Source organism: Canis lupus, chromosome 23 (assembly GCF_011100685.1).
Source record: "Canis lupus familiaris isolate Mischka breed German Shepherd chromosome 23, alternate assembly UU_Cfam_GSD_1.0, whole genome shotgun sequence".
Classification (NCBI taxonomy): domain Eukaryota; kingdom Metazoa; phylum Chordata; class Mammalia; order Carnivora; family Canidae; genus Canis; species Canis lupus.
In genome coordinates, this window is record NC_049244.1 from 39,714,583 (window position 1) to 39,742,438 (window position 27,856).

The 27,856-nt window shown below is 37.2% G+C and overlaps 1 protein-coding gene and 1 long non-coding RNA gene across 17 annotated transcripts in view; one reads left to right on the forward strand and one right to left on the reverse strand.

Annotated features, from left to right (window-relative positions):
* Positions 1–17,742, forward strand: part of LOC106557635 — a 68,037-nt gene extending 50,295 nt beyond the window's left edge. For 6 of the 14 annotated variants that reach the window (XR_005377114.1, XR_005377116.1, XR_005377122.1 and 3 more), the window contains one exon: positions 4,562–5,324. This is a non-coding gene — a long non-coding RNA (uncharacterized LOC106557635). Of the gene's footprint in view, positions 1–4,561; positions 5,349–9,104; positions 9,179–13,279; positions 13,413–13,437; positions 13,592–15,870; positions 16,000–17,327 lie in introns of those variants that run through there. The other 8 variants (XR_005377118.1, XR_005377117.1, XR_005377124.1 and 5 more) reach the window with 4 other exon arrangements.
* The window catches only part of SLC9A9 (solute carrier family 9 member A9), a 538,349-nt gene that overhangs the window by 364,098 nt on the left and 146,395 nt on the right, over positions 1–27,856 (reverse strand). The window lies entirely within an intron of this gene.

Sequence of the window (27,856 nt, forward strand, 5' to 3'; positions counted from 1 at the left end):
GTTTACCTTCCAGAATCTCCCCCTGTGTCCTCAGCTCGCCCTTTACTGCCTGCCTCATGTCACACTGAACTTGCCATAATTTCCCCAAATCACCCAAATCAGGTACTTTCTAAATTAACTTTGCATTTTGGTTCTCTTTACCAGAGCAGCAATTTCTTTCCCATCCATGAACTACCGTTCTCCCCACTCCTTAAATACACACACACACACACACACACACACACACACCTTCTTGCTCCCTCCAAACCCATTCTTCAAGAGTCAGAAACCTCTCAAGTGTCCCCCAGGACCCCAATTCCTCAGCAGAAATCTGGCTCAATCTTTTTTGATCCCCATATTTGAATCAAATCACAGAACTTATCACAGAAGTCACTGTGAGCTCCCTAGGGACAGGGTGCATCTTTGTAACACAAAGTACTTAGGCAAATGCACAATAAGTGATTGATGCATGAATGACAGAGTGAATGAATACATTAATGAATGAGTGTTGTTACATGGCCTACTCCTGTGACGGGAGAGGTAGCGCAGCACCTGGTCTCATTCTCTCTTGAGGTTATGCTCAACTACAAACATGAACCCTGTGTTCCTAAGAGCAGGACCTAAGGACTTGTTTCTGGCAGCCTGCTGCATGGCTCCTATATGCACACATATTGTATGGAGCCTCTGAGTAGACATTAGGACAGTAAATAATCACACACTGATTATATGTGTTCATCAGAACCATTCAGTGTCTTGATACTTGAAACAGTTATGCAGAGTATGAACAGCAATCATTAGGAAAATGATCCATTGAAAAGAGGATGATTGAGAATGATACTGATGGTAGGTTTTCAGTTCTGTTCTTTCCTTTCCTACTTCATGGACTGTGAAGTTAGTAACCACATTGTATAAAAGAATAGCACTATGGGGAACAAAAGCTGAGTTGGAAGGTTTTGTAAGTTGAGTCAAGAAGTTTGGCACTTGTTCTGCTGCAGTGGGGAGCCACGGAAGAATTTTAATCAGAAGAGTGACAATTTGATTTTAGTTTTGGAAATAAAGCACAGGCAGCAGGGCAGAGGGCAGAATGAACATGTGGCAAGAGGCTTTCCCGAAAGTTCTTCCAATGAATGAGCTAGAAAGAGTCCTAGATGCAGACTCACCAACTCCTGGAAATCCTGCTTCACCCAGAACATCCACCATCCTGGGTTCTGATAGGTCAATGGCCACAGTACTTTGTACTTCACTTATTCATGGATTCTTATCTTTCCCACGTGTCAGTAGCCCTTAGGACAAGGCTACGATATAGCAAGCCTTTAATGAGTGAATAAATAAAAGGTAATGTCAGAGAGGACATAGTAAAAGAGACTATATGTCCAAGATATTTGGGATGGAGAATTGATGAGACTTGGTATTTGAAAGGCAGCAAAGGGTGACTCTGGGTTTCAATCCTAGACAATTAGTGGATGGGCTGCTGCAAACGAGAAATTAGTTTGTAGACAGGGGAATCTAGTAAGTTTGGTTTTGGACATGTTGACTTAAATAGGTGGAATTTCAAGTGGGAATTTCAATAAGAAAGCTGGAAATAAAAGGTTGGAACTGTCCAGAGTTAAGGCAGAAGAAAAAATTGGGGGGTTATAAGCATATAGATGAAACGCAAAGCCACAGGAATGGCTGAGCATCTGGGCAAAGTATATAAGTAAAGAAGAGAGTCCATAAGAGATTTTTAGAGGGCTGAATGGAGAAAAAGAAGCATGAAAAACACATGTGGTATATTTGCCAAACCTGACCCTAAACATGAACAAGTCAGCTGGAAACTACATCCATCATGAATTTCTGTAGACAGATTTTTATTTACTAAAAATTATCCCAGAGGAAGGAATATTGAACTCAACAACCAGCTTTGGGATAGAAGAGACAACAGAAATAAAATGTCATGAATTGGCATGACAATTAGGCAGATCCCATTTTGCCAGACGTAGAATCAATTTCATTATTCTAGCTGAATAGGTCCTTAATTATGATGGGCAAAATGGCAGAGATGTACTCTCTAGTAGTGGGTAGCTGTTCACATTTGCTACAACCCTTAGCCTTTGCAGGTAGTGTGGTAGGAGGAGAAGGTAGCAATTATCTCTGCTAAGTAATCTGTTTCTCCTTCTTGGATAGAGTCAAGACCCTATACCTCATCAAAACAAAGAGGTTTCAGTTGGGGGTTTTAATTAGCAACATTTTCCTTTTACTGGGATCTTGTGGAATAAAAGTGCAGTTATTCTTAAACTACAAAATTCTATCATTGAAGCTTTATTGTTGACTTTAGTCTCTGCAGTTATTTGTATTTCTAAGCTCTGGAGATGACTTGCAGCTCATCTGCATTCCCAGAGAGGTTTCCGAGGCTCACAAATAGGGATGAAGAACATGGGTTCCTCTCCCCACCTCCCCAGTTATGGGGTCCCCTCTGTGCTGAGAGGAACTCTTCATTTTTTCAGTGAGAACTTTAGGCATTTGGAGGGAAAGGCTTTTAACTGAATATCCAGTTTTGTTCAAAACTGTTCTGGCATTCCCATAATTCCTTTTGCACAAAGAACTGAACTCCACTTCATAAGCGATATCCCACACAAAAGAGAAAAACTATTACTGTGCACATTCCTATCTATCCTGTGAAGAAATGGAACAAATTCGAAATAAAGCCAGGCAGTGTATCCTACAAGATGGAATATTTGCTGGGACCACAAATGAGTTGAATAGGTGAGTCAGGAAATTAGCAACCCACTCTTGCTGCTAAGCTTGGAGCTCTTAAAAACTCATTTCATTAGCTCACTGGCAGGGCTCAATCTTACACGGAATGTCCAAGACTCCATGGCACCTTCCTAAGAGATAACTCCTCGGAATGGTGTGGACACGCAAACATCAGCTCTGCCCATACACGGCTGGGTTTGTAAGGACAACCTGGGCCCAAGGCTGGCCAAAAAGCAACGCCTATTTAGATGAGCCTTCCTATGAGACTATGAGGAGAACACATTGGACATCATGTAGATAGGAAGGGGTGGAGACACAATCCAATTTCTTAAACCTCCGATTTTAGCAGGGATTTAGTTATATTTGCTTTTGTCAAATTTTAGTTCTACTTATCTTTTTGTGGCAGGTTCTAACACTCCAACTGGTTCTTGGGACTCCTGCTCCTCCACCATATACCCTCCCCATCTGACTTTTTAGCTAGAGAAAAACCCATGTTGTCTCTCAAATTGGTACAAGCACTTATAATCTTAGGCTTAAGTAGATGAGCACAAACACACACACACGCACACACACACACAGCTACTCCAGGAGAGAGTAGTGGATGATTGAGAAATGTCATTGAATCATTGGAGATTTCTGAGAAAGTAACTATAGTAGTCAAATAGCAAGGGGTAGTGGGGAACATGGATGATGAGGCAGTGGTGTGGACTGCACTTCTAAGAAGCTGGTGATGAAAGAAGGAAGGAGAAAAAAGTAGTAGCCAATGGGGTAGAAAGCCATATGGGGCTTTCTCTTAGATTTCTAATTTATAGGTTGAACAGAATAAGCCAGAGGAAAGAGAGGCTGAAGACAGAGGAAAAACAAAGGGAGCTGCTGGATCAAGATCAAGAGAAGGCAGAGAACAAGTGAGGAGTTGAAATAAAGTTGTCTTCTCAGTAAAGAACATTTGCTCAGTGCAAGGGGACCAACGGATGAATTAGAGGCTAAATGAGGGTTGAAAATATCCAGAATATCTGCTGGGGGGGATGTTTCAAATTTTGTGAAAAATTGTTAAGGTCATATATAGGATAATTCTTATTCTTCAAGAGAAAAGCCCTAACAGTGAAGTAATATATTTTGATTAATTTCTTCATCATACCAAGAGTCTTATCCCCTACTGCAACCTTATTTTAGCATCAAAACTAATACTTTCTCTTCTCAAATATAATAAGCATAACTGGAGATGAAAATACAGATGAGGACTGCTAGACCTCATCAATGCATCCATGTGCCAACTCTTGAAAAGATGTCCCCCCCCCCTTTTTTTTAATGCTAGCATTTTAACTATTTTCCCAATGCTCTCTTTCAGTCACTTCTAAGTCTTCAGGGTGATTTAATGACAGTCCCTTCCCTAGGATCTCCATTAGCAGCTTTCTGACATATATATATATATATATATATATATATATATATATATATATATATATATTTGTGTGTGTGTGTGTGTGTTTTACAAGGAATTTACATTTCAAATGATATTTTAATGCAGCAGCTTTCAGCAACCTGGCACAAGATCTGCCTGGGTTCTATGGACAACCCCACACAATAATCCTTACCTCTATTGTTCTAAGCTATTACTCAGTCTTGTCAAAATGCTGGCTTTCCCTGGAGAGTACTCTCTGTGGTTTTCCAGGCAAATCAGTATGTAGGACACTTGTCCCCTGACACATGGAGAATCAAATACCTCAGGCTTGTTCAGTGGAATTTTGTCAGGCCTGACAGGTGGAGAACCCTGGAATTCTCATAAACAAGGTAGCATTTTTCCATTTCCAAAAGTGAATATTGTGCAAATGTGTTTTCTTTTTTTCAGAGGGTTGAGAGAGGAAGACAGTCTCCTGTAACTTTCTCCACTTTTCTGAAATATTGTACACAGTGAGATTTCAAGGAGAGGCTTCCAAAGAAAATTGAAGTATCCTGGATACAGGTTGAAATACTGGATTTTTTTTTTTTATCCTAAACCTTCTCAGTGGAGACTCAGCAGCGGAATCAGTACACAAATTGGTTTTGCCAGTCAAGCCCTGCTAATCATATCCCAGAAATGCAACTAGAAAACCTCACCTTTCTAAAATAGATCAAAGAAACAATACTAGATCTAGAAAGTTAATCACTAGATGTTACTTCATTGAGGTAACTCTAAATGAGAAGTTACACAAAACATCATGAATGATTTAGCCTTAAAACATTGTAATTTTATTTTGGCCATCAATATGATGAATCATTTTGGTACAGAGTTAGTAGTGGAGAAAATACTATATGCAATCACATTATTATAGTCTTCTTTACCAGGGACCCTTGGGAGAAATAAGCTCTAATGCCCCAAGGCAATGTTTTCAAAGTATCATCTAGGGACCCCTGGGGCTTTCTGGGACCTATTCAGGAAGATCCCCTAAGGTCAAATCCATTTTCAGAATAATGTGAAAATATTACTTGCATTTTTCATTCTTAATCTTTCATCTGTATACAGTGGAATTTTCCAGCGGCTATGTGATGTGAGATAGTGCAATTGAATGCAGACACAGATGTGAGAATCCAGCTGTCTTCTATTACAACACACATTAAAAAATGTAAAACAATGTGGCTCTGCCTAGTAAAATGTTTTTGATTTTGAAATTAATTTATTTTTCATAAAAATATGTTATTTGAGATGTTAATGGTTTATGATTGTTATTTTTTAGAAGGAGGTTAGTACACACAGAGAGAAAAAATCAAGCAGGATCCACACCCAGCATAGAGCCCAAAACGGGGTTCGATCTCAGGACCATAAGATCATGACTTGAGACAAATTAAGAGTCAGATGCTTAACCAACTGAGCCACCTAGGCACCCCTATGATTGCTATTTTCAATTAGCAAAATATGTTTCAAAAATTTTAAAGTTCTAATATGGTAAATATTGATAGATATAACATACATAAACAAAAACTCCTTGGGGTCTTTCCCTAATTTTGAAGAGTTGTAAAGGGGTTGTGACAACAAAAAACTTGAGAAGCATTGTCCTAAGGCATTTGTATGTAATGAATTAATTTACATTCTAGGCATTAAGATAAGCATCATCTTGTAAATAAGTGAAAGAACAGTCCCTCAAATCATTTTCTGTAAAGCTTAATTCTCTTGTTGGATTCCTGTTGAGTAAGGCTCCCTAGATTTTAATGTCTTTTGTCACATAATAACAAGTTGATTCTTTTGGCATACATGTAGAGGATTTCTATGAACTCTTAAATGAAGGAAATTATTCTTTTCACATTAACTCCACTAACACACTCCTGGAATCACATTTCTGTCATTGGTACTTGTATTTGTTTAAGTCCTTTGTTTTGGAATGTAAGTGCTTTGTGGACAGAGACTGTTTCTTCAATATTTAGATGCATAATAAAAACATTGATAATCACGTCCTTGATTCAAACATGGCTGAATGGTGTTCCAGAATAATCTGCCTTCTTTTGCACTTAAAAACCAAAAGTAAGGTTCTTAGAAGTCATAGGGAGTATAAAAGGGTCATTTGAAGATCATGATGTTTGGCATTGAGAAGAGAAAAATAAATAAAATATATAAAGATAGAAAAGAGAGAAACCTGAGAATAAATCTGGGGTTGGGGGATGTTTTCCAGATCCTGTATTTGGGAATTTACAGCCTGAAATCTGCTCACACTTTAGCTAGTACTTTAAAATTTTTCCCAAAGGTATCTACAATAGGAATATTCTAAATTTAACATTAGCACAGAACATAAACATTTAACGAAGACCCAATTTTCTCACCAATGGTGTTTAATGAGCCATGCTGCAGTTTAATGGGGAATTTTTGCAGTAAGCCCAATATCTGAGTGAGGATGACTCATCCTGTTGTACAAGAATTCTCCAATCAGGGATCATTACTTAAGCATTTTGCCATTTTAAAAATGAACATGGTAGACAAGGGTTTGCCTACAAATCACAAAATAATAAATTATTTACATATATATAAATGTGTATTTATTTATATATAAATTATTTATAAATAACTTCAGAGAAAAGCTCAGTGGAGCCATAAAACAGCTAAAATTTGGATGAGTCCCAAGAAATCAGCACTTGGAGGTAAAGATATCACTGTGACCCATTAAATGTAACAATTGTAAGGAAAGAGATAATTGTGTTAGTCATGATCACAGTGCACGTAAAATAAGTGGGCCTCACAAACAAATTTTTCTCTTGCTACAAAAATATATGAAACAAATGGTGTCATCTACTATCATTTCTCAAGTTGTGGATCAAAACCCTGAGGGATAATTCAAGAAGGTTTCAAAATGAAGGGTGAATATTCCTGTTTTCTAAGCAGATCAGCAAAGCTGGTAAGAGCGAACAAAAGTAATATTGAGGAGAGTCAACACTGAGCATGTGAGAAAGAAAGGGGAAAAAAAAACATGAGGAGAGAAATCACATTATGAATCCACTCATTCTCCTCATCACTCTGTGTGGTAGGCTGAATAGTGTCCCCCAAAGATGTCCATACATCTATGGGGAAGCTGTGCATATATTATATGTGGTGAAAGAGACTGTCTGAATATACTTAAAGTTGCCTTAAAACAAGTAGATTATGTTGGATTATATGGTTGGATCCAACCTCGTCACATGAGACCTTAAATGCAGAGAAACTTCTTTGCCTGGAGTCAGAGAGATGCAGCTGAAGAAAAGGCAGAAAAGAGACTCAAAAAAAAAAAAATGTCAGGAAGATTTCATGTTTGAGAAGGATACCTACAGTGTTGCTGACTGAGTGACTGAGATGCAGGAGATCACCTACAAGGGCCAAAGAGAGATCTCTAGGAGGCAAGGGTGTCCCCAGCTTTCTGTCAGTAAGGAACAGATCCTGTTAATCACCTGAATGACCCTGGAAATGGATTCTTCTTACAGTTTTCCCATAAGAGGCAGCCAATCAACATTTTGATTTTGGCCTTGTGAGACCCAGAGTAGAGAACCCAGTTGAATCACCCGGACTACTGACCCACAGCAGTATAAAAATAATAAGTTTACATTGTCTTAAACTGTTTGTGGTCATTTGTTAAGGCAACCCTAGCAAACCAGTACACTCTGCTCCCCTCTCATAGGAAGAGCTACAAAATGAATGGGCAGGTTACGCCTCCCAGCATTTGACTTTTTAATAGGAGTTACTGAGTAGGGATGTGGCTAGAATGACTTCTCATAAGCCACAGTCCTCTCTGCCCCCTCTCTTCTACCCCACCACTGGTAGAAAAGAAGTCACTTAGATACATCCATGTCTTAGATCATGCTTAGCAAGGAAAAACACAGACCAATGAGAAGGCTGTGGTTTGGGAATATGTGGCTATGGGGCCCTACGTGCTAATTATCTTTGTGTGTCACCCTCAGTACAGTTGTCACGCACAACAGATCACTCACTCTGAATGTACTCTTTCATAGCTCATCAGATCACTTTAGCTTCCAGTGTTTACCCCTATCTAGGGTACACAGTTGAGCATGGTCAGCATGAAGAACTGGTGCTGAGGCAGGAATAACAAAGTCTAAACCAGGATGGGAGGTCAGCACAACTGGGCAAACCAAGTCTGAAGAGAGCAAAGCCAAAAGTCATAAAACAGCTTTTAAGCAAGCAATGGCCACTTTTATTTTTCTTCTTTGAACCTTTTTTTTTTTTTTGGTATTTTATAAATTTACTATAATAAGCATGCATTCCTTGTAAGATAAGAAAGGATAAAAGTCATTTTAAAAATTGGTAAAATTTAATGAGGAGATAAAATGTGGAACTCGAAGTCTCTTCCCTCATCTCAGGAAGCAATGCATGAGGACCCTCCTCCCCACACTCCTTCTTAGGACTTCCTCCAGAGTTTCCAGACTACCAAGCCCTTTAGTAGTAGGGCATGTAGACCCTTGTTGTCTCCCAAGTGCTCTTGCTCTGTCTCTTTTTTTTAATACTGAGGAAATTAACCTCTCTTTGCTTCCCTTCAGCCCCTCCAACCTCTCTTCCTGTCTCTCCTTTGTGAACCCATCCCTTTAATACAAATACTGGCCAGGAATATCTCCTTGGTTCCCTTCTCACTCTACCAATTAGTCCTGGGCAATCTTATCCACACCCAGTCATCTTAATTTCCAGTCCATCCCTTTCTCTCTGTCAACAGACTCCCATATCCAGCCACTGAGAAGACAAGTTCCACTTGGAGTTCTTCTATCTGGGACAAATACTGATTAACCACCAACTGTGTGCCTGACACTGGGTGGGGGTGTTCCCCACTCACTAGTCATACCCAGTCAATCTGCTGCTCTTAGTCTTGAATTACTCAGAAATGACATTATCACCAACCAAGAAGCTCTTCGCTTGTGTTAAAAAATGTTGTGATTTATCTTATTTGCAGTGGGAAGATCTCTGGACTGTAGAGGATATGATATCAAGAGGCAAACCACACTTTGCAGTTCAGTAGTTTACAAGGTCAGTCAAGGAAAGAAAAAGAAAACAGTTTCAGAGGTGCTATATTACATCAGATACTGCAGCATGAACTCACTTTGTCATATCTGAAATTTTAGCCCTTCTATGGTAATCCTTTCTGGACTGGAAAATAATATAAGAACGTAGAAGTTCGACTGTAGATAAATGCATTTTCTTATGTGAAAGCAGCATTAAAAAACAAAACAAAACAAAGCAAACCCTGAGAAAGAGCTTGCAAGCATTTTAACTTTTCCTCGAACTAGTTCTCTTGAATAAAAAGTTGGTCATTGCTGGTTGTCGGTTGTTCATCTACATATTCACTGATGCCTTTTATAGTTTCTGGCAAGCAGTAGACAATTAATTCTGTTGATTAAATGAGTGAATGAATGAATGACGCCTGATGGTCATGCACCATGTAGCAAACTCCTTGAGGAGCAGACCTCAAGGCAGTTCTTGCCTCTCTTATATTCTCCCACTGTGATCAGTCACTTCCTTGCCCACTCACTCACCTGGCAGCACTTTTTATAAAAATCTGTCTCCATTTCAGTTCAAAATAATAAATTGAACAATACAATGCTTTTTATCTGTAGTGCCCAGGTAAAAGGTCAGCCTCTGTCCTTTCTTGGCTGTGTTCTAGGAGGGAAGCCACTTCACAAGGAATTCTAAAGCAAGGGGCCTCTGAGGGGCTGTGAAGGTCAAGAGGACCCAACCCCAGTCTGCTACTAGTGGGTGCTCCTGGCTCCTCTGGGCATCTTGTTCTTAAGGAGGCACTCACTTTCCGAGCTGTGCAGATGCTGACTCTGCACTTACACGACCCTGAGTTAAGTGCCATCTTCAGCTCGACTCCCTAGTTGCCTTCCTCCTCCAGGGTTTTGACCTCAGTCAGCCAAGCTGAGCCCTAGAGGGAGCCAGACAGCCTCTCATCCAAGGAAATACTCTCTAAGAAATTTCCAAATCCAATTTGCCACAATGTGCAATGTCTTCGTTAGCACATAAATGGAACGCGGGGGCTGGACGCTGACTTTCAAAACTTCTGCCCTGCAGGTCTGTCTTTGAGTATTGCTGAGAATGAACTGCTTTCATTTAAACAGAGCCATTCTGTTCCCCAAAGCAGTGAGCCAGAGAGGTCTGTCAGCCACAGCTGTTTCCCAGCTGTCCACGGAGCTGTTGAATTGCTTCAAATGATTTTTTCAGTGTGTTCTTGAAATCCCATCCTCAGAACACCTGGAGTCTTGCTTTATCTACTTTCAATATCCTGAAGCATTTATATAGTTGGTTGTCATCTATTATCTTCTCCACTTCTGTTCTGTGGAGCTGATTTTCCATACCTGGGCTTCCAATATCTAAAGACACACCTTTGTGCCAAGGTCTGTCCCAATACAGAGATGATGGTTGGGAACTTGACTCTGATATAAAACCAACCTGCATTCGGATCCTAGCTGTGATGCAAATAAACTTGGTGATCTTGAGCCAGTTACTTAACCTCACTAGGCTTTCAGTAATGTTCATCAGTACAGTGGAGATAAAAATATTCCCTTCTTTATAGAGTTTTGGATGACAATTAAGTGGGATAATTCATGTAAAGGGTCTGGTATGCTGTATCTCAATTAATGGTGGGTATGATTACTGTTATTTATGTCATCAAAATCATTAGACAGTTTGTCCATTATAAGATGGAATGATACCTTCTACCTGCATGTTTCTCCTTTGACCCTCAAAAATTACTTCAAGAGAGAAAAATGGATATTATCAAGCAGAGAAGCAATGGTAACTCTTCTCACAAATGACTCCCTCTCTCACAAATTACTCCTTGAATTTCTGCACTTGGAAAAAGCACCTAATTCTTACTAGGCATTTACTTTCTCTTTCAGAGACCCAGGGTCCCCATCTAAAAATGAGGATGAGTGAGGTTGCCTTTAAGATACTTCCAAAGCTAAAATTCTATGGCTCTCAGACTTAAACTTCAAAACTAAAGACTGTAGATGTAGAGGGAACATATTTTCCTAATTATGCTGATGGAGCCTATGTGCAGTACTGAAACCAGGAGTTGCAGAACAGCAAGTAGAGAATAATGTCATGGACAAATGACGTTGAGTTTGATTATTGTCTGCACGAGTGAGGAGAAAGTTGTTATAATAGCAAGTACACGTGCCCTCCTTGCGTTGACCCTGACCCTCAGGATTATCAAGTCAGGACACCCCCAAAAGTGTGTGAGCCCAGGGAGATCTTGCCAAGTTTGAGCAGGTCATATTGTCCATGGTCCTATATGGGAATGAAAAACTGCTAATCATAGGGCCATCTCTTACAGGAGAGAAACATGGTTCATGCTTCCTCCAAATGACATGTTATCTTATTCAATCAGGCAAATATTGGCTTAAAGTGAAGAGAGCTCTAAGCTTTCCCAGATTCCCTTTCACCAGAGGGAACCGGGGCCCATGGGGCCCTTCCTCTGTGCTTACAAACTGCTTAGACTACCATTGTCTTATCTCTCTTATCTACAGCCACCTTTACAGATTCTTTTTTAAAGATTTATTTATTTATTTGAGAGAGAGTGGGGAGAAGGGCAGGGGGAGAAAGAGAGAATTTCAAGCAGACTCACACTGAGCATGGAGCCTGAAGCTGGGCTTGATCTCCAAATGTGAGATCATGACCTGAGCCCAAACCAAGTCAGATGCCTAACTGTGCCACCCAGAAGCTCCTACAGCCCCCTTTAGACTGGAGCTTCTTGAGGGCAGGATCTGCGTCTGGTTTATTACCCCTTCCCTCAACCAGACCTATAGTACTTAGGACATACATAGCAGGTACTGAATAAATGTTTGCTAAGTGAAATTAATCATAAAAGGAAAACTTGACTATTGGGTTTCATTTTGTGCTTAGCCTAATTGGCACATCACTGTTCTATTTTCAGAAGTAGCAGTGGTCTAGAAAAAAAGAATATTGGACATGCTTTGTCTCCCATCTCTGGCACTTATGAGCCTTGTACATTCAAATAAACCATTTAAGTATTTAGAACCTCAGTTTATTAGAATGGAGATAATTGACTGTGGTGGTGATCAAATTAGATGATATATGTGTACACACTTAGTTAATGGTTGTTATCACTAGATGACATACTCCCAAGCAGAAAAAATCAGATGGAGCTTTTCATTTGCTGCCAATTGGTGGCTTTGGTTTGCTTCTAAATATTGACTCAAGTGCACCATTATTTTGATGGGTAGAATAAAGATCTTACCGATTTTAGAACTAGCTGCAAATTAGCTAAAGTCAATAATATATTTTGATCACATGGCTGTTAGTATCTTGCAAAAACATAATCTAGTTATTTAAGGAAATAGAGGTTCTGGCTTTTGTATCAATCTTTCTCTGTGAAATCTTGAGAAAATTTAAAAAATTCTCTGCACCCAATTATTTCACTTAAATGCATCCTCTCTTCCCAAGAGCACTACATGAAAAATAACTGAAGTGCTATGTGTGGAAGCTGTCTGAGTTCTTTGAAAGAGATACACAATATAAATCTAAGCTGTTATTTTTACTTCTGAGTAAATTTGTTCAAGAATAGTATCTGAGTTTATATGACGGTGTGTTATAGACCTAGGTTTCTGTAAAGGCTTTTAAACTGATACTACCCCAGTGCACTTAATATGGAATTGGATAGATACAGAAAATGCAGTTGAATTCTGTTAAGTGACACTATATACAGGTTTGAAACACACTGCATAGTGAAAATGGCCAGTTGCTCTGCAGTCTTTAGAAGCCTGTTGCTTTCAATGGGAAGTGTGCTGTCTAATATCCTCTGACTTCCTCAGAGGTGTCATTTTTCTCCCCCTGGAATTCAATGAAAGCATAAGAAAAGACCCTGAATATTTCTTCACTGTTTCCCTTCTCCCACAGTAACATTAATACACTACTTCTCTACCAAATACGGTACTAAAAGTAGAGTCACCCAAGTCTGTCCACAAATAACTGCACAAATGGTTCAAGGACATGAACCTTAAGCTATGCGTGAGCAATTTTTTTTCCTTCCGAATGTGGGCATAAAACCATCACAGTCTCCTCCTATGCTGCTTGGCAGATATTAAATGAATGTTGTCTCTGTTCTCTAAGCCAGCCTGGTACTGAAGGAACCACTTTGTACATTACATCGTATTTTTGACTGCAAATAGAAAGTTCTTCAGTTTTCTCTTGAATTCCTGTGCTGAATATTGATAACACCAGTGATGAGAAACCACAAACTTACTGTAGTCTAAAACTCTGAAATGCAGAGGCAGAGCGGGTCAGATGTGAAAAAAACACAATGTATACGACTTTCAAAAGAGGACATGACCTGAGCAAAAGAAATAAATGAAGACCACAAATAAATATTGAAAAGTGATAGTGAAAGGAAAGTGTGATCAAAGGGACTGAAGGAAAACTAAGGTAAGAAATAAAAACTCTTCTGATTATGACAATGTTGGTAATCATTTCTTCTATGTTAAAGAAAAAAAAAAACACCCAAAATTCTAACCAGAGAATTCGATGAAAAATGAAAAAATATGAGACAGCCCTATTAAGTCACCCTTACTGGAGAGGCATTTCTCCAAAAATAACAGTTCTACTTTTAATTATAGGTTCTTGGGTCTGTTAATCAGCCATCTTCCTCAAGGCTAAGCTCGGTGCAAATAACAGACAAGGATTCAGCAAAATGCCCTGTTTAATTAAAAAAGATTTAATTAAAAATATTTTTATACACATGATCAATCACCATTATTTATGCAGATGCTCCTTCATGGTTATTTGGAAAGGTTTTTTTTTTTTTTTCTTTTCTTTTCTTTCTTTTTTCTATATGCTGCTCTTCTGCAAGAACTGCTGTGAAATGAGAAGCACTATGACTGGTAGTTAATACCTATTTTTATCAAAACAGCAGTGCAGCTCACACATCACCCGTGCAGCCGTAACCATAGTAACCCCAAATAGAAAGGGTCTTCAGATTATCAACACGATCAAAGGTAAGATAGTTCATGTGCCTCTGGAATAGTTACACTGAGGCAAACTTTAAAGGATAAAGGTAGCTTTTCTCCCCCCACAACTTAATGTTGAATGAAAATAGTGACTTGCAAGTACAGTATATAAAAACATCTCTCATTTTAGAACACTCTTATTCCCTCAAAGTGTTAAAAGATGAAAATTCAGCTATACATTTCTCCAGTGCTTTCATCTGATTATGCCAAGGAGACAATAATAATCATTTTGCCCAGTTGGGGAAATTGTTACAGGGAAAACTCCACCCTCTGGTGCCCTGCAGGATGAGAAGCCATATTTTGTGTCCATTGTGTTTGGAGGATGGCTATGGTTAGTGGTGACTGTAGACATACATTATATGGGATAAGCTATATATGGTGATTCGGGATATGGATTGGCAGTCCAATTATGAGGAAAAGGAGCTTTTCATTAGAGAAACAGTGGAACTTGTTTTAAAAAGCAGTGAAGTACCAACCCAAACACAGACCTGAATTTGACTTTATAATTTGTGGTTGGGGTAGGATGGAATGGGGAGGAAAGGGTGAACAGAGAATAAAGGCTAGAATACCCATGCCCAATTATTTTGTCTGAGGAACTATGATTTATATAATTCAAATAGATATACAAGCCTTTATACAGCATTTTGTAATGCCTCATGTGACTATAAGAGCAACATCTGAAAGCACAGGGAAACTACATGGAATTATAAATATCTAAATGTATAGCAGATATTACAAAAAAGTAGAGAATCCACATAAAAATAAATATAATTCAATTTTATTTCTCTTTTAAATCTCTTTATATCGGAGATTAACTATGAAAGTGGATGAACAAGTAATGAAATCTGAGAAACCAGTTATTTTATCATGGCTACTTAAGAATGGATACCTGGCAATTTTACTTTCAATTGTAAACAAATAAGAATGTAATGGCAATGTTATCTAAAAAGCCAATAAAAATAAAAAGCCTTAGAAGAACTCATTGTTAGTAATAATGTATTTAATAAGTTAGCAATTTACAAATAATTTTCTATATAGCATTTCATGGGATCTTACAGCAATTCTGTGAAGACATTGGAGGTACTTTCTGTTTTGTTTTGTTTTTATAGTATCTATTTTAAGGACAAGGGAAGTGAGGTTCAGAGAAGTTAAAGCACTAAAATGTAGTGCTCCTTTCACCCATGACATTAATATGGCCTTAATAAGCAGGATATTTTCAATATTCAGGATAATCCAGCCACTAGAAGACCCTATTTTGACTTTACTTTTAGGTAACTCTCCTACCCCATCACATGCCTATTTTATTTCTAGTGGCAGTTCCTCTGGGAATTGAAAGTTTATGACCCATCCCTAATTGAGATCATTTTATGCAGATAATTTCCTAAGAGCTCTCTTAGATATTTAATCCACAAACATAGGAGCTGGTGCCATACTCCCTAGTGTCCTAGCTCACATTTCCCCTCATGACCAATTTCGCCCCAAAATTAGAGCGACACCTATCTGTGATTCAAGTAGCACATATTGGGAACTGGGTAATGGAGATTGCCAGGAGATAGCCAGACTGGTGGCATCTCAGAAGGGAGGTTCCTACTGCAAGTGGTGGAAGTCTCAGAGAGCAGTAAGTAGCTTGCTTCACTCTATAATTCACCAGTTTACTGAGAAATGCAAATATTTACCATCGATTCTTATATCCATTAGATATCTGGACTAGCATCATTAGCATCAACTGGACACTTAGAATTGCAGTTTTGGAATCCACCCCAGATCTAATGAATCAGAATATCTGGAGGAGGAGCCCAGGAATATGCATATTAAAAAACTCTCCAGGTGAGTTTTAAGTACACTCAAGTTGGAGAACTACTGAGTAGAGCAGGATTTACCTCAGCAATTATCTAATTCCTCTAGGAATATATGAGCAAACTAAACCTAGAAAGGCAATGTAGCCACCTGATTTGCCCTGTGAATTAGTAGCAGGAACCGAACTGGGTCTCAGATCTCCCAAGTCCCAGTAATAAAAATAATACGGTGTTATGACACTTGTTAAATAGGAGCCGGTTGGGCTCAACATTAGGAAAGCAGAGACTTTGACTTTGTATCTATATTCCTCTTGGCTTCTAAATTCAATAAATGAATTATCATTCATGCATTTAATTTAGGCTCCAGACAGGATAATGCCAGAGTGAATTTTCTAAATTCAATTAACAAGAGCTAGTAGTCTCCTTATGAAAGCCAACATCCAGCGCTCAGGGCTTCATCAAGCACTTGGGATTCTTAGCACACTTTAGCTGCCAGAGTAAGTCAAGATGTGTGACTTACATGTAATATACAAAGTCATTGAATATTTTTTTACTTCATGGCATGTGCAATAATATATTGAGTTGGAAGATTTTCCTTTAAGATCTTCTTGTCACATTTCACAGTGATTTACTAACATGATATAAAAAGTGATTGGTTAATTTTCTCACTTGTATGAAATTTTGAAGAGTTCTTTTTTACGTACATCTATGTACATCCATATAAATGTATAAATGTGATCCACATCATGCACACTCTGTTTATTTGCTTGGTTTTCATTATCTTTTTTTCTTTTTCTTTTTAACATGTCTCCCTTTTCTTCATCTTTCCTTTCCTAAACTCATATCTTCCTTCCTCTTAACTAACCCAATTTATAATTTAGTATATGTCCTACCAAAATCTCTTTACATCAAATTTTCTTTCTAATAAGAATATAAGGATTTGTAATAGATATTAAATCAGAAGTTTAAAGAAGAAAAAATATATCCAACAGCGAGATACACAATTTTAAAATATCCAAAAGCCAGTTACATGACTCCCTTAAACCTCTCACCCACATGGAGAATGAGAAAGTGTTTCTCTCTAGACTCTAATCTAGAGGTTAAGATTTATGAAGGGAGTTGTTTTGCTACTTGTGAACTGTGAATCCCACTTGGGAGTGTTTGACCCTTATCTCAAGCCTATGAAGAGGGACTTTGGCTAGGCTATCAGACAGCCTACTCTGTGACTAGAGTTTGGGGACACAGTGAAATACTGTTTGATTCTCACCTGAGAAATCTAATGAGCCCAGTTGCTCTGATGGCACCTAATTATCAGTCAAAAAAAATTCCCTTACCTCATCTCTGCCTCTATGTTTTTAGGACTCAGAAACTACATCTAGCAAGTGGTAGATGAGAAGCCTGAGAAAGGATGAAGAACCCAACCACACCTCTTCTCCCAAAGGTGGCAGCCTGCCTCAACGGAAGTAGGGCAGGCTAAGGGAGGTAGGGCAGGGTCTTAAATTAAATTGAGAACTGCCAGTATTACACGGGATTGGATATGTTCACTGCTGAATTGAAACTCCAATTGCAACTTAAAGACCAAAGGCTTTTATCCAGCGGGTGGAAAAAAAATGTAACCTCACTGAATACTTTTAAAGAATGGGAGACAATGGAATGGAAGAGCCCAGAAATAAACCCACAATTATATGATCAATTAATCTATGACAAAGGAGGCAAGAATATACAATGGGAAAAAGACAGTCTTTTCAACAAATGGTGCTGGGAAAATTGGACAGCTACATGCAAAAGAAGGAAATGGGACAACCTTCTTACAGTATACACAAAAATAAGTGGATTAAGGACTTAAACATGAGACCTGAAACCCTAAAACTCCTAGAGGAAAACAGGCAGTAATTTCTCAGGCATCATCCATAGAAACATTTTTCTAGATATGTCTCCTCTGGCAAAGGAAACAAAAGCAAAATTGAACTATTGGGACTACATCAAAATAAAAAGCTTCTGTACAGCAAAGGAAATAATAAAACAAAAAGATAATCTATTGAATGGGAGAAGACACTTGCAAATGTCATATCTAATAAGGGGCTGGCATCCCAAATATACAAAGACCTTATACAACTCAACACCATCAGCACAAATAATCCAATTAAAAATGGGCAGAGGAAATGAACAGACATTTTCCCAAAGCAGACATAATACAGATGACCAATAAACACATGAAAAGATGTTCAGCATTACCCATCATCAGGGAAATGCAAATCAAAACCACAAGAGGGGGTGCCTGGGTCACTCAGTCAGTTAAAGTGTTTCCCTTCAGCTCAGTTCACTGTCCCAGGGTCCTGGAATCAAGCCCCACATTGGGCTCCCTGCCTGCTTCTCCCTCTCCCTCTCCCCCTGTTTGTATTCTCTCTCTCTCTGTCAAAAAAAAAAATAAATAAACACAATCTTAAAAAAAAAAAAAAGCAAAAACAAAAAAACCACCTGCCAGAATGGCTGAATCAAAAACACAAGACACAAGCATTGGTGAGGATGTGCAGAAAAAGGAATCCTTGTGTGCTGTTGGTGGGAAGGCAAACTGGTGCAGCCACCAAGAAAAACAGTATGAAGTTTCCCCAAAAAGTTAAAAATAGAATTGCCACATGATCTAGCAATTCCACTACTATTTACCCAAAGAAGACAAAAACACCAATTCAAAGATATGTACACCCCTATGCTTGTTACAGCATTAATTATAAGAGCCAACTTACGGAAACAACCCAAATGTCCCTTGATAGATAAATGGATGAAAAATCCAAGTGTCCATTAATAGATGACTGGGTAAATATACAGTGGAATATTACTCAGCCATCAAAAAGAATGAGATCTTGCCATTTGCAACAACATGGGTGGATCTAGAGGGTATATGCTAAGTGAAGAAAGTCAGTGAGAGAAAGACAAATACCATATGATATGACTCATATGTGGAATTTAAGAAACAAAAGAAATAAACACAGAAAGAAGAGACAAGCCAAAAATCAGACTCTTAACTATGGAGAACAAACTGATGGTTACCAGAGGGGAGGTGGGTAGGGAGATGCGTGAAATAGGTGAAGGAGATTAAGCATATACTTACTGTGATGAGCATAGAATAATATACAGAATTTTTGAATCATTATATTGTACACCTGCCACTGATATAACATGTTAATTATACCGGAATTAAAATTTTAAATGTTTTTTTAAAAATTTAAAAATTAATAATAAAGGAATAGTAGAAAGAAAAAAAGCAGTTTCGTTGGCTATATCCCATGAATTCTGCTTTATATACACATATACGTATTATCTATATATTAAAAATTAGAATCACATTTTATATATACTTTCCTACATCTTGCTTTACAAAGTCAACAATGCCTCCTGGAAAACTCTCAAGTTAGCTGGATGAGCGAGCACTAATTTATCCTCTTTAATGGCTACATGATATTGTGTAGATGTCCTACAACCTTTTCAATAATTCCCTTATTGATAGGATTCACTTTGTTCCTTCTTGCTTTCTTTCCCTCCACTTACAAAAATGTTGCAATAAACATCCCGGACCATATATCCTTAAGAATCCAATATTTTTACTCGTGTGGAACAGATTCCCAGGAGTCAGATCATTGAGTCAAAAGGAACTATGTATTTTAAATTCTAATAGCTGTTGCCACACCACTTTCCAAAAGTCTGTTAATGATTTAAATTTTCACTAGAAATGTGTAACAGTCTACTTTTCCCTGCCTCCCTGCCAGCAATGACTGTTATTTGGTGTTACAATTGTTGCCAAACTGCTAGGGGTAAAATGATATGCTGTTACTTTTTTTAGATTTTTATGACTTCTGGCGAGTTTGAATAACTTTGCACATTTGAACCCCACATTGATTCACTCTTCTAAAAACTTCCTCTTCATAATCTTTGTCCATTTTTTCTGTTATTTATTTTCAGATTTTCATTGTAAAGTGTTCTTTCTATATTAGAAATAGTAATATTTGGGGGCACCTGGATGGTTGGCTCAGGCTCTTGATTTCTACTCAGGTCATGATCTCAGGATTCTGAGATTGAGCCCCACCTTGAGTTCTGTGCTCAGTAGAAAGTCTGCTGGAAGACTCTCTCCCTCTCTCTCTGCACTCCCCTGCTTGCTTGCTTGTTCTCTCTCTCTCTCTAAAATAAATAAGTAAATCTTAAAAAAAAAAAAAAAAAAGAGGAAATAGTCATACTTGGTCCTCTATATTTGAATGCTTTTACCCCAATGTGCTGTTTGTGGATTTTTTTTATGTATCTTTTATTAAATTTGTTTTTTATTTAGTCAAATCTGTCTATTCTTTATTTATAAATTCTGGGTTTCCATTCTTTTTTAACAAGAATTTTCCTATCTATAGTTGGTAAATAAAGATTTACAGATTTTCTTGCAGGAGTTGTTTTACTTCATTTTCTTCATTTTTCATTTATATTTTAGTTCTTCTAAACATATTTTGTAAATGGTTAGATAAGTCCAATTTTATTATCCTCTAAATTGTGCAAGTACCATTTGTTAAATAAATAATCCTTTCCCACTGAATTTAAATACCTGTTAGCTGTATATAGCCCTATCTATCTATCTATCTATCTATGAATAACTCTTTTTATAAATAACTTTTATAACTATATGCATAATTATAAATTTTTGATTTTGTCAAATTCTCATTTATACTGGCATCTGTTTATGGATCCTTTATTCTTTTCTACTGATCTGTCTAATCCTAGGCCAATACCATATTATCTGATTATAATAGTTTTGTAATATATTCTTTTATCTGGTTAGGCAGTTCCCCTAATGCTTTTTTTTTTTTTAAGATTTATTTATTTACTCATGAGAGAGACACACAGAGAGGAGGCAGAGACACAGGCAGAGGCAAAAGCAGGCTTTCCACAGGGAGCCCGATGCGGGACTCAATCCCCTGACAGAGATCATGCCCTGAGCCAAAGACAGACACCCAACCACCGAGCCACCCAGGTGTCCCTTCCTTAATGCTTTTATTCTACTTCATAAACATTAATATAATTTTGTCCAGTTCCAATTTTTAAAGTATTAGATTTTCATGAGAATTGCATTAAAACTTTATATTAATTTAGGAAAAGGTGGCATTTTTATTAAAGCATTCTTCTCATTACCAAGACAGTGAGCTAGGACAGGTTACTGTCTTGCTCCCCAAAAACTCAATGATAGAGGAAGTATACAGAGAAAAATGGAATTGGCACTAAGAGATAAAAATAATAATACCAAGAAAAGCCAAGAAATCTCCAGGAAGAAGGAAGGCTGTTTTGGATTGCTGCTTGTGGAAGGAAGGTGAGGGAGGCTGGAAGGTACAACCTTCAAAGGGCTGCTATGCACAGCTGTGAAAAGATAATTTAAAAAGTTTAAGCTCCACCCTTTTGACTCACTTGGATTTCCATGAAGTAATTATTACTCAGCTCCTTGCCACAGAAAGCATACACAATTGGCTAGGCACTAAGATAGGTGTTCATGGGGGGTAATACCAGGATAGTACAGAAGATCTTCTAGCATGAGAAGGGGATGAAACCCTTCAGCATTCTCTTTCTCTACAAATCCTGGGGCTGGTGGATTACTACTAGAATTTCTCCCTAAGGGTCTTAATTAGCCCTAACTTGAGAAATTGGCTAATGTAGGTTTCTCAATCTTGGCACTAGTAACATTTGGGGCCAGATGTTTCTCTGCTGTGGAGGGCAGGTCTTGACTCCTCCATTCTCTTTAATTTATCTATTCAGTTGGTTACTTGGAAAATCATGTTTTTTTGTTTTTTGTTTTTCCCTGTTCTTGACCCTCCTAAGATTTATTATAAGGTTTTTGTTCAAATTGTCTTCTGACAACTTCAGGAATTTATTCCATGCATGTATGTTCCATTTGTTCTGACTGATCTTTTTCTCTCAAGCTGCTGAAAAGTCACGTTGTGTTTTTATTTTTCTTTATTGGCTTATGGAGTCTTAAGACAAGACTGTTTGTTGGGCTACCCTCCAGAATAGCAGTCCTGTAAGTACCGTAAGGTAGACCAATGGTAATAGAAACCCCTCAAGCACCTGGAGGAGGCCGTTCCCTCACCCATTAATCAGAGACACCAAGTTTACTCATGCAGGGTCAAACAGGGCACCATACTTCCCCCTTTCCCATCACCAAAATCCATGTATTCCTATCATTCAACCTTTGCTGAGGATTCACAGCTTTCTAGTCTCTATCAAAAAACATCTCTGAAGCTAGTGCATAGGTGCTCATCTTATTCATGACAGAGAAAGCTCAGTATCTGTTATTTCTGTGGGGGCCGCATAGAGCCCAAGACTTCGCCAGCATTCAGCTACAATGTAGACATATATTTGGTTTTAGTAAAATCAGGTAAGATGGAGAGGGTAAATAAAGGGCAAAGAGGTCAAGTTAAGGTCACATCTTTCCTGGAATCTACTGTTAATCTTCATGAATTTTTTTTAAGATTTTATTTATTTATTCATTAGAGACACAGAAAGAGGGAGAGAGGCAGAGACACAAGCAGAGGGAGAAGCAGGCTCCATGCAGGGAGCCTGACGTGGGACTCGATCTCGGGTCTCCAGGATCACACCCTGGGCTGAAGGCAGTGCTAAACCACTGAGCTACAGCCTGCCCAATCTTCATGAATTTTTCAAAGGGATTATAATGCTATTTTGACATTACTGTCTTAGGGCTAGGTCATTCATCACTAAACTTTAGTTTACTCTTTTTATAAAATAAAGGTGTTGGATTGATTCCTAAAGTCTCTTTCTGCAAAAATGTCTTACAGTTCTTTAATTTTAAATCACTCCTTATATCATCTAAAAGCAATGTGTCGACAATTGTCTGGATCTTTGGTTGAATAGGATGGCTATAAAAAATTTTATGAGACAACTTGGGGAATTTAAATCTAACTATATATTTGATAACATTTAAAATTACAATAGTTTTCTATCATTGCTATAACAAATTATTGCAAACGTGGTGGCTTAAAACAGCATAAATGTGTTATTTTTCAGTTCTGTAGGTCAGAAGTCTGATAGGAGTCTCATTGGGATAAAACAAGGTGTCAGTAGGGCCGCATTCCTTTCTGGGGGCTCTAGGAGAGAATCCATTTCCTTTCCTTTCCAGTTTCTAGGGACCACCCACATGCTTTTGTTCATAGCCCCTTTCCTCCAACTTCAAAATCAGCAAAATTATATCTTTCTGTGCTTCTCTTCCATTGTCACATCTTCCCCTTCAAGCTTTTAGGGACCTATGTGAGAAGATTGGGTCTACCCAGATAATTCAGGTAATATCCACACTGCAAGGTCCTTAATTTAATCACATCTGCAAAGGCCTTGTGGCATCAAAGTAACATATTCACAGGTTCTGGAGGTTAGTACCAGGAAATCTTTCAAGGACCATTATTTTGCCTACAACAAAAATTATTGTTAATAATTTAGGTGTGATGATGACATTGGGGTTATGTTTAAACTACATGTTTAAAATGAAATTTATTATGGCTGTTTTATTTGATCAAGGATCCAGATAAGATCAGCATATTCTTTTTATATTATAAGGAGTGGATTAAAAAAACAATATAGATTTGAAGAATACTATTAAAATGTCCATACTACCCAAAACAAGCTTCGGATTTAACATAATCCCTGTCAAAATAACCAACATTTTCCACAGAAGTAGAACAAATACTCCTATTTTGTATGGAACCACGAAAGACCAAATAGCCAAAGATATCCTGAGAAAGAAGAACAGAGCTCTCAAAACTAAACACATAGATAAATGGAACAGAATCCAAAAATAAACTCATACTTTTATGACTAATTAATCTATGATAAAGGAGACAAGAATATACAACGGGAAAAAGTCTCTTCAACAAATAGTGTTGGGAAAACTGGAGAGCTACATACAAAAGAATGAAACTGGTCACTTTCTTACAACATACACAAAAATAAACTAAAAATGGATAAAGGGCCTAAATGTGAGACCTGAAGCCATAAAACTCTCAAAAGAAAACACAGGGAGTAATTTCTTTGATATCATCCATAGAAACATTTTTCTAAATATATCTCCTCTGGCAAGGGAAACAAAGGCAAAATTAAACTATTGGGGCTACATTAAAACAAAAAGCTTTTGAACAGTGAAGGAAACCATCAACAAAACAAAAAGGCAAATTACTGACTGGGAGAAGATACTTGCAAATGATTTATCCAATAAGGGGTAGGCATCACAAATATATAAAGAATTTACACTTCAACACCAAAACCCTACAAATAATCTGATTAACAAATGGGCAGAGGACCTGAATAAACTTTTGTCCAGTGAAGATATACAGATGGCCAACATACACATGAAAAGATGCTTAACATCACTAATTATCAGGGAAATGCATATCAAAACTCCCATGAGATCTCACCTTATACCTTCCAGAATGGCTAGAATAAAAAAAAAGCATAAGAAACAGCAAGTGTGGATGGGTATATGAAGAAAAAGGAATCCTTGTGCACTGTTGGTGAGAAGGCAGATTGGTGCAGCCATTGAGGAAAAGAGTATGGAGGGTCCTAAAATAAATAAAGATAGAAACACCGTATGACCCAGTAATTTCCACTACTGGATATTTACCCAAAGAGAACGAAAATACTAATTTGAAAGGATACATGCACCCCTATGTTTATGCAGCATAATTTACCATAGCCAAGATAGGGAAGCAACCTAATTGTTGATAATAAATGGATAAAAAAGATGTGAGATACACACACACACACACGCACACACACACACACACACACAAATAGGATATTAGTCAGCCATAGAAAAGAATGAGGTCAGGCAGCCCAGGTGGCTCAGTGGTTTAGTGCCGCCTTCAGCCCAGGGTATGATCCTGGAGACCCGGGATTGAGTCCCACGTCAGGCTCCCTGCATGGAGCCTGCTTCTCCCTTTGCCTGTTTCTCTGCCTCTCTCTCTCTCTCACTCTGTGTCTCTCATGAATAAATAAATAAAATCTTTTTTTTTTAAATGAATGAGGTCTTGCCATTTGTGACAACATGGATGGACCTAGAGGTATTATGATAAATGAAGTAAGTCAGACAAAGAAAAACAAATAGCATATGATTTCACTTACATGTGGAATCTAAAAAACAAGACAAAAGAACAAACAAAGAATCAAAAAAAAAAAAAAAAGCAGAAACAGACTCACAAATACAGAGAAAAAACTAAAACTGGTGGTTGCCCAAGGGGAGATGGTGAGAGATAGAAAAAATGGGTGAAGGAAAGAGGCAGGTACCGGCTTCCATGTGGAATGAACAAGTCACGGGAATGAAGGGTACGCCATAGGGAATATAGTCAGAGGCACTGTCATAGCATTAAATGGTGACAGATGGTATCTACACTTATGGTGAGTATAGCATAATATATGGAACTGTTGAATCACTATATTTTACATCTGAAACTAATATAACACTGTATGTCAACTATAATAAAAAGAAAATCAGAAATTTGAATGTAGACTAGGTGCTAGATGATACTAATGGATTATGGCAAATTTTGTAGGTTTGATAATGGTTACATAAGAACAATGCCCATAATTATAGAAATGTATACCAAAATACATGTGGATAAAATGACAGTGTCTAAGACTTGCTTTCATATATTACTATCTGTTACCTCTAAAAATATTATATATTTGTGTTTTATAAAAGCAAAATTACCACATTACATATATTATGCTCCCAGCTATAGCCATGCAAATCACAAAAAAATATTAGTTGGTCAAGGGAGCATTCTACTAACCAAGTATGTAGATTCATGGAAATCCATTACTGCTACTAAGAAAACAGGCAAAAAAGTGCATGTCTTACTTGCTGAGGGTAAAATGGCCTCATCTTAGTATATGGTAAAAATAACAATATATTAATAGTGGTAATAATAATAATTATTATTATCTCATTTAATCCTTATAAAGAACCTTTATTTTTTTTTATTTTTTTTATTTTTTTTTATTATTATTTTTTTTTATAAAGAACCTTTAAAATAAGTCCTACTATCCTCATTTTATAGATGGAGAAACTGAGGCTCAAATAGGCCAGACAGAATGTGGATTTAAACAAAGACCTATTCCACTCTATGGTCAGTGCTCTTAATCAATATTCAATGACTATTCTATTGATTCAGTAAATATTTATTAGCCCTGTGTAAAACTCAACAGGATTTTTATATTTTGAGATCTATAGATGCTTTCTTAGATCTAGTCATTAAGTATCTTCTGATGATGAAGATAAAGAAATATGGGGTACCTGGCTGGGTCAGTTAGTAGAGTATGTGACTCTTGATCTTAGGACTGTAAGTTTGAGCCCCATGTTGGGTATAGAGATTACTTAAAAATAAAATCTAGAAAAAGAAAGAAATGGATCCTATTAAGTACTATATATATTTTGACTTGCTTAATTGGAGAATTGAACTAATAATTTACATGAACTAGATTTTTAAATTCTAAACTTAATGAGAAGAATTATAAACTATACTTTCCCAATTGGCTACACAGGTAGTCTCTATTTACTTCTTCGAGGTAAATATTTATTTCTGATATTGAGTCCACCCAATTTAGGGCCATTAAATGTGTCAACATACTTTGGAACAGGGGTAACATAATATAAATGTCAAGTTTCTTGGATTTCTGACAAGCTCTATAAAACAAAACAGTAATGGGCATTAAAAAACAACTCAGATTGTCAGACTTTAGGAACTTGTGATTTATGTTTCTACTAAGGGAATAAACACAGTTGAGACATTTGGACAGGAACTTATTTAATCTGTTTCTCTCAAGTCAGAGGTTGCAGTATTTATAGTTTTGAATGGCACATATATGATATTTAAATCATACAGAGTTAATCTTGTTTCTCTTTGCTTTGATTCTGAAGCATGGGTGAAGCTAGTTTATGGGTTATTATGTGCTACAGCAGAAAAATAAGACTGGAAAAAAGAGACATTAGGAAGAAAATTTCAGACATACTAGTTCAAAATCAGAGAAATAAAGTGCCTATATTTCACCAAAATGCCATAATTTGTGCAGTGCATTGTATTTGTGCTTAATTTTTCTACTCAATTTAAAATTGTTGTGGTATTTTTATTAGGGATCATATTTTTGTATGTAATATTAAAAAGTTGAGCTCATTGAAATTGAGACCAGAATGTTGGTGGCCAGAGGCTGGGGGGAATGGGTAGATGTTGGTCAAAGAGTATCAACTTCCACCCATAAGATTAATAAGTTTTAGAGATCTAAGATATAGCATGTTAATACAGTTAACAAAACTATAATATGTACTTGAAAGTTGTTAAAAGAGTAGATCATTAATGTTGCTACCACACACACTGCATGGGTGCACACACACACACACACACACACACAGAGGTAATTGTGTGAAGGGATAGAGATGTTAACTAACTTTATTGCGGTAATCATTTTGCTATATATATGGGTATCAAATTATCACATTGTATACCTTAAATGTACATATGTCATATGTCATTATCTCAATAAAGGTGGAAAAAAGCTCTCATGTCTATATTGCTCTATAGCAGTACGGTCTGACAAAAATATAATATAAATTACATGTGTAATTTTAAATTTTCTAGTAACCACATTAAAAAAGTAAAAAAAATGGGTAAAATTAATTTTAATAATATATTTTAACTCAATATGAAATGAGTCTTATAATTTCAAAATGTAATCAACATAAAAATTATCAATGAGATATTGTACTTTCATATTAAGTCTTTGAATCTACGGTGTATGTTACACTAATAGCCCTTCAATTTGGAGTAGCCACATTTCAAGTAGCCATATGTGGTTTGTAGCCATCATAT